The sequence below is a fragment of the Propithecus coquereli genome, unplaced genomic scaffold, assembly GCF_000956105.1.
Source record: "Propithecus coquereli isolate 6110/MARCELLA unplaced genomic scaffold, Pcoq_1.0 Scaffold165, whole genome shotgun sequence".
Classification (NCBI taxonomy): Eukaryota; Metazoa; Chordata; class Mammalia; order Primates; family Indriidae; genus Propithecus; species Propithecus coquereli.
In genome coordinates this window covers 112,482-119,485 of record NW_012141080.1, presented here as the reverse complement: position 1 = coordinate 119,485, position 7,004 = coordinate 112,482, and positions in this window count along the sequence as shown.

Here is a 7,004-nt window from a genome sequence, read left to right as displayed (position 1 = left end):
AGAGAGAAAGGGAGAAAGAGATTGGCTATAGTTCCTCCCCTGGGTTTAGAGAGGTACAATAAAAATGAGATTTGTCACTTGCAACCAAGGGTGACATTCTTAACATCTAACAACCAGTAAGGCCCAAACACCAACCCATCCAGAGGGAACGCATCATAAATGACTGGTGCGGCCCCACTGCTGGGCGCTGGGTACCCACCAGCTGTTTGCCCCCCAAAGTGACCACAGTCTGGCCTGGACCACACCGCTGCCCTAGGGAGGTAAGCCAGGGGAAGGTCAGGCCTAAGAACCTCACATCAGCAGGGCGGCAGTCCCAGTGGCACCTCACGCAGAAACCTCAATTTCCTCTGTAACCCACTGGGATGTCAGCATCTCTGGCAGACAACTCACAGAGGTTTTTGTGACAATGTCCAGTGCTTTTCCAGCTCATTCACTGTGATTCCCTGGAAGAAAACACACACTTCCCTAGACAGGGATGAACAGCCTCCCTCTGACCCGTGTCAGAAGGAGCTGGAAAGAGCCACGTCCGGGTAACGGGATTTGGGAAACTTGCCACTTCCTGTAAAACAGAGCCTGTAACTGGGTCCATGGAGCTCCCTGGTGGGCATCAGGGACTGTAAATTTCATGACAATATATGCAGAGTTTTATGGACATTTCATGAGTATGTAGCTGACACCAGATACTCCAATGACATGACCAAGATAAAACAAAAAGGCCAAGAGCCAGTGTTTGGGGAAAGGGTCAAGTTTACTTTTATTAGTTTTTAAATTAAATCAACTGAGAATCAACAAAATCAGCAAATGCTCCCACAGCATAATTCTTCTCAGGAACAAGGAGTTGACACAACCTTCCTCTCTAAACTGGGAGGGATTTTCCACTCACTCCTCATTTGCTCCCCGGGAATAAACACCAACAGGTGCAATCTGAAAGCTCCCGAGGAATCGACCCTGCAGTGTCACCCTGAACTTGAATTAAACCTAAATCTCGTTTCCTTTCGCGATCACCTGATGAGTTAAACTTTTGCATGAAAGCTACACAGTCAGATGATTTTTTTTCCTCACCTTAGATATTGTAGATAATTGCTCCGCTTCCTTGTTCAACAAAATATGAAGTAAATTATTATAACTCACGACAAAAAGAGATTTATGCCCCCGTCTAACAGGAGAGCATAGTGTGCACATTTCTTTTCTAAGAAGATAAGGTTGATCTCAATGCACTGAAGTAGAGTTCGATATTCATAATTATAAGTCATAACTCACAATTCAAATTTTTTTTAATCAGCAATTTTGCTCTAGGAGAGATTTTAGATTAAGGTATATAGTATATGATCCTTTTTTAATTAAAGAAGGGCACATGTGTATGTAATTGTAATTCTTCTTTTTTCAAAGCTTTAGATGAATTAATTGCAAAATCTTGCCCTGGATTACCAACCGGACCTGCAACAGCCACATGCTGGTGTGTAGAGATGTCCTTTGGTGATTTAATTCACCACTATTAATAAAAATGCTTGGCCGGGCGCGGTGGCTCACGTCTGTAATCCTAGCTCTCTGGGAGGCCGAGGCGGGTGGATTGTTTGAGCTCAGGAGTTCGAAACCAGCCTGAGCAAGAGCGAGACCCCGTCTCTACTAAAAATAGAAAGAAATTAATCGGACAACTAAAAATATATAGAAAAAATTAGCCGGGCATGGTGGTGCATGCCTGTAGTCCCAGCTACTCGGGAGGCTGAGGCAAGAGGATCGCTTGAGCCCAGGAGTTTGAGGTTGCTGTGAGCTAGGCTGACGCCATGGCACTCACTCTAGCCCGGGCAAAAGAGTGAGACTCTGTCTCAAAATAAATAAATAAATAAATAAAAATGCTTAATAGTTATTGAATGCTCACTATGTGCCAGGGGCCATACTAAACACTCTATGTGTATTATCCTATTTTATTCTCACAATAATCCTCCCATCAACTATTATTTTACCCATTTTGCAGAAGAGGAAATGGAGGCATAGGGGTTCAGAAATTTGGCCAAAGGGGGAGGAGTGATTTGGAATGAGGTCTGTTTTATTCCAGTGTTTACTCTGAACCACCATGTACTTATCGTTAAACTTGAGGCTTTAAAAATATCACTACTGCCTTAGCCAGGCATGGTGGCTCACGCCTGTAATCCCAGCACTTTGGGAGGCTGAGGCAGGAGGATCCCTTGAGTCCAGAAGTTCAAAACCAGCCTGGACAACATAGCAAGACCCTATCTCTACTAAAAATAGAAAAAATTAGCTGGGCATGGTAACATGTGCCTGTGGTCCCAGCTACTTGGGAAGCTGAAGCAGGAGGATTTCTTGAGCCCAGGAGTTCGAGGCTGCAGTGAGCTATGATAACACCACTGTACTCTAGCCTGAATGACAGAGTGAGATCTCATCTCTAGAAAATAATTAAAAACATGTATCACTACTCCCCCAAATATTTGGTGATATAGTTAGTTAGTAACCTTCCAAATAGTCCTACCTAGCATTTCTCCCTCCCTCCTGCAATTAGCCTTTTGTGAAACTTTAAGTAGCGTAGCAGTTAGCCATTGCTGCATAATAGACTCTCCCAAAACGAAGAGACGTTGAGCAGTAAGTGTTTATGATTGCTCCCAAGTCTGTGGGTCAGCGGCGGGTCAGGTAGGCAGCTCTGCTGCTGTCAGCTCAGCGGGGCTCCCCCACGTGACTGCGAGTCACTGGCTCAGCCTAGCCTGATGGCCTCATTCAGGAGGTCTCTGCACCGTGTAATTCTCATTCTCCAGGAGGCTAGCCCGGGCTCTTCCACGTGGTGGTGGCAGCGTTTCAAGAGCAAACGAGGGAATTCAAGGCCCCTGAAGGCCTGGCTTGAAACTAAAACCGCATCACTTTGGCCAAAGTCACTTTGACATTCGATCATCCAAAGCAAGACCCAAGGCCAGCCCTGAGCCAGAGTGGGCAGGGACCAGGACTTCTCATAGCAAAGGGTGTGGCCACAAGGAGCCATCAGCTGGGGCCACCAGTGTGCGCAATCTTTCATGACGAGTAGCTATGAAAACGATACGTCTCCCATTTTGATTCCAGTAGCAATATTGTTTGAAGGCAGAGTGTGTCGGGGACTCCACGACTGCTCTGTGAGAGAGACACTATTACAGTCATACCTTATATGAGAGGACACACGTTTAAAGAGAAGAAGAAACTTGCTCCAGTCCCAAGTTCTGAGCATCTAGAAAGGATGCTAGAAGGGATATAGTCTTAGTGTTCACTGGCTCAGTCCAGCCAACTAAGCCCAGAGCCAGGGGCACTGGTGACTTCTTTACTTAAAAAGCACAAAGATCTATTCCCACCGGGCCCCAAGTATGAATTCAAAGGGCTTAGTCCTTTGACCTCTCGTCCTTTTAGCAGAGAGCCCAATGAAATTGATAGTACCCCAGAGACGGCGCCTCTGAACAAGCCCCTTCTCACTTCATTGCTTCGGCAGCTTTGGCTCTGATTCCAACGGCCTGCAGTGCCCTGGTGGTAGAACAGCCTTCTCTGCAATAACAAACAACACAAGCCTTGGCTGTCACCTTTCGTGTCCCCTAAGTGTATTGGAGGAAAGAACAGGTGCTAGGGACCAGGCGCCTCTCTGGGCCTCTGTTTCTTCTTCTGCAAAATGATAGATATTTAACCTGACCGGTCTCTCTCACAGAAGAGGGCCCAGGGTGGCAGTGGGTGAGCATGCCGTGCAAAGACAAAAGGTGACACAGGGTTCAAGGCGGAGCGGAGGGAGCAAGGGGGCAGCATAGAAGAAGAGACATGAGCAAAGAGGGAAGAATAGGAACCTGGAGGAGAGGAAGGGGAAAGGTGGAGGATTCTTCAGTGCATAAACTCTTCCCCAGACCCTCGCGTGAAAAGCAGACAGCCCCTCACTCCCCAGGAACACAGTGGCTGCACTGCCCCCTGCTGACCGTCGTGTGTAAGGGCACAGGCGCTGGCAGCCCAGGAAGGGAAGAACTTGGGTTTCAGGCACCAGCAGGGGCGGCGAGGGGCTTAGGCGGCTCGTGCTGTCTGAAACCACACCTGTGCAAAGGAACCTATGCGGACTGTCCGCCTAACTGGTCCCAAGGCCGACTTCTTAGCCCTAGCTCGGCGAACCCCACCCCCTTCACTTTTTCTTTTTTCCCAGGGATGCAGAGAGCAGGCATCTTTTCCTTTCCGACAGGCACTGCTGCCATGTGCATTCTGTAACCTGTGGCTGTCACGTGGGACCCTGGTTCCCAGCTTTTTCATTCTTTGCAAAGATAAAGCCAAAAGATTCTGTCTAGAGTTTTATTACTAATCACACGGGGAAATGGGGAATGGGGAGGAGGAGGTAACACAGCAAAAATTGCAACCACGTTACAAAAGTTCTGGAATCTCAAGTCATTGGATCTGAGGCTTAGATCTTAGTCTGTCATGTCTGACTCTCCCTGAAATGTTATCTAAAAATGAAAGCCCCTTAATATTTTTCCCTCTGCTTTTATTCCTGAGGAGAGACCTTTCCAAACTACTTCCCTGACCACCACCTGACTTTTAGTCCGTTTTACAGGGCTCACTTTCTCCCACATGGCTCCTTTCCCCAGCACATGCTCTGAGGATGAAACTGTGGCAGATGCTCAGCTGCCTTCTGGCTAAAGCAGAGCTTCCAAAGAGGACAGACTCATGACTTGGAAACTGTGCAGAGATGGGTCACTTGGGTACTTCTAGCTCATTCAGAATCAGAATGACTAAGACGTTCGTCTGGGTTCAAGTAAATTATAACTTCCAGCAAACCTCTCTTGAGCCCCTGCTCTGGGCTGAAGCTACACAGAAGATTAAGAGAGGAGCCTGCCCCTTCTGCATTATAGTATAAAAATGTGGCTCGCAGTCACCTGGCATGGCTAAATAATAGTGACGATATTTCCACAATGTTTACTGTGTGCCAAGCACCATTTTAAACTCCGTACTGGTTTAGTTCGAGTCCCCACACTGCCACTCTGCCGCTCACTATCTGTGTGAAAGTGGACAACATACTTAAATTCTTGAAGCTTCAGTTTCCTCATCTGTAAAATAGGAAGAAGAAGAATAGAATCTACCTCAGATAATTATGACAAATATTAAATAAAATGATACCTATAAAGCAATTCAATAAAATGATGCCTTATAAAGGGCTTGGCAAACACTAAACACTTAATAAATGATAACTACTCTTTTACATTTATATTTTTTCAACTGGCCTGAATCCACTTGTTGTTGGAAAAAAATCTGAATTTTTGCCGCTGGATCTGCCATTAACTCGCCATATGATTGAGCATTTCTCTCTCTTACTTGGATCATAGCATATCCTCTTATCTGTGCTCCCTGCTTCTCCCTTGCCACCCCCCACAATGGACTACTTTCCTTAAATAGCAAGAGAAGTCCTTTAAAAATAAATATATCACTTTACTTCCCTGCTTAAAGCTGTCCAGTGGTTTCCCTTTGCACAAAGAGTGAAATCCAAAACCCTCGCTGTGACTTACACGGCTGTACGTGACATGGCCGCTGCCCATCTCTCCCACTGGGCGTTTCTCTCCTGCCTCACGGTGATCCAGTCACACCGACCTTCTATCTGTTCTTGAATTTAACAACTTATCCCCATCTTGTGGTATTTTCCAGAGAAGGAGCCAGAAAATTCTTCACCTTGAACTTTGCAAGGCTGGCTCTTTCTTGCCATTCCAAGCTCAACGCAAACATCATTCCTGTAGACACGTGTTTCCTTATGCTCGTGTCCGTCCTCCCCCGACCCCAGTCACTGTCATGTCACCTTGTTTTATCTTCTCATAGTATTTACCACTATCTGAAACTATCTTATTTATTTATTGGCTGGTTGGTTTCTCTTCTGTGTCCTTCCACCAGAATGCAAACTACACAAGATCAAAGGGTGTAGTTAGGAGGACTTTTAGTCATGGTACTCTGGTATCATGAGTTCAGTGCCTGGTATTTAGTAGATATTCAATACATAGATGTTCAATTAGTGAGTAAATGAAGGAATTCAATTAGCCCAAGACTTGTTTATGAAACAAGGTCATTTGGATTCAGTAATGTCAAAATTTCTTTCTAACTCTAAAATTTTAAGATTGAAGCATCTTGGGGTTCTGAGCCAATACAGAGATGACAGAAAGGTAGAATTCTAGGACATGCTATTGATAATTAATATTTACCAGAGCGTGGGAACAATGCTGTAGTCGTCTTCTGTGTAACTAAAAAAGGACACATTTTGTCCAAACGTCCCCAAAACTTGTCTCACTGTAACATGTCACAACTCTCTCTTAGGTTTAGCTTTCTCACCTCTTCTATATCCCTGTGATAACATCCCATGACAAGGAGGAAGGCACTATCAGAAAAGATGATGGTAGGCAACTGGTTGATGTGAACTTTGCCCCTAATCCAGAGATGTTTGTCAACTCTCAGAGTTCTCATAGTATTTTCTCTTGAGAATGTTCCATGGTATACCCCCCCCAGGAACAATGAAGTGCTTCTAGATGAACCTGGGTTTTATTTAACATCTTGACACTAAGACTATCACTTGGATACTCGCTCACATCATTTTTAATTGATTAATTCAACAAACATGTATTCAGCACCTACTGTGAACAGTCAAGGGTGATCAAAAGAAATATCAATACCTACTCTTATGGAGTAGCAACTGATGAAACACCAAAATTATGTGTTTGTCAACTCTGGCAAATGTGATGCCAAAATATTCTCAGGGAAAATAAGTATACATTATTATCCTGTATGGTAGGTAAGAAAATGCAGGTTGAGAGAGCAGAACAGTACTTGCTGATGGGAAACAAAGGATAAGAAATATTAACCCACAACATAAGTAGAGTTCAGAATAGCTTTTTGCACTTACCCTGTTGGAAACCACCCTCTTCTGAGCTGTGGCTTGTTTATGGGGTTCTAATTAGCATGTTTGATTAGAAGTCGAGGAACCACACGGAGCTGAGCCTATCATTTCTACACGGGGAAAACTGACTTTC